At 52.8% G+C, this 1,215-nt stretch overlaps 1 protein-coding gene across 1 annotated transcript in view; it reads right to left on the bottom strand.

Moving 5' to 3' along the window:
* Window positions 1–1,215, bottom strand: part of GLT1D1 (glycosyltransferase 1 domain containing 1) — a 45,650-nt gene that overhangs the window by 38,846 nt on the left and 5,589 nt on the right. The window lies entirely within an intron of this gene.

Below are 1,215 nucleotides of genomic sequence, written 5' to 3'. Positions count from 1 at the left end.
TCCCTCCATCCCCACCATCAACCCCAGAGTCATCCCAAGCCCCTTGGCCCCAGGGAAGCTTTTCCGGGGTGACGAGGTGAGGAGCCACAGAAGCCCCATTCTCCAGTCTGAGTCCACCGTCACCACCGCCTGAGACCTCAAACTGGTATTAGGGAGCAGCCCCAAGGGGCTGGCCTGCTGGGATTCACAGGAAGGACCCTGGAATACTATGCTGTATCCAAGCAAAACTTTCAACCCAAGACAAATTAAAAAATATACTTTGTAGGGAAAATATGAACATTTAAAAGCATTCAATTAACAAATGCAACATTCATTATATCAAGCTAGATGAATCTGATACTTTGTGTTATAGAAAAATGTGTCCTGCTGGATCAGAGGAGAAATCCGATTCATGCAACTTTCCTGCCTGCTGACCTCGATCAATACTCCCAAAATAAAAATCGATGTACATTTTAATAGCAACACCAGGGATGATGCTAATGAGGCTGCTGTGAGATGAACGCGTTTAAAATCGCTCCCACCAAGCACTTATTTTCCTTCTACAAGACAGTGCACCACAGCCCCGGGATCCCAAGCGAACAAATCATCAGAGCACAAGAATACAAAAAAGAAAACCACAGTGATGGGTCACTTCGAGGTGGGGCTGGAGAACCTGCTCACTCGCACCTCTCTCCAGTTTATAAGTTCGTGATGTCGCAATAGTCACGTCCGAGTCCTCAAGGAGCAGCAGCCCCCTGAGTTCAATGACACCCTGCAACCCTAGCTTCAAGGGGAAACACTGACATCTACCTTACAGGAAAAGGGAGGGTCACCTTGGGCAGCTCAAGAGAGCCAGGTGTGATGGGGACGGTCCCAGACAAAGCCTGGCTTCAGGGTCCCTACCCACAGCTGCCCAGCCACAAGCCGATTGCTCGGTGACCATTGATGGTGGGGACCAGCCATTTACCAGGGGCAGGGAGACCTGAGCACCCATGGGCAGGCAGGTGGGCAGAAAAGATGCAGCGAACACAGCCCCTGGACAAGGGGGCTGTGCTGCCATTTGCTGCCTGCAGGTGAATCTGGGCGACATGAGGCTGCAGAACTGAAGGCAACGCCAGAGGGCAAACACTGCCTGGCCCACAGTGGGGTCAAACTCATGGGTCAGAGGGCAGGGCAGCGGTCACCAGGCCCGGGAGGGGCCATGGCCCTGGACAGGGGCTCAGAGGGCAGCTCTGA

Source organism: Condylura cristata, unplaced genomic scaffold (assembly GCF_000260355.1).
Source record: "Condylura cristata isolate star-nosed mole 26May11 unplaced genomic scaffold, ConCri1.0 scaffold00029, whole genome shotgun sequence".
Taxonomy (NCBI): domain Eukaryota; kingdom Metazoa; phylum Chordata; class Mammalia; order Eulipotyphla; family Talpidae; genus Condylura; species Condylura cristata.
This window is presented reverse-complemented; position numbering and strand designations above follow the sequence as displayed.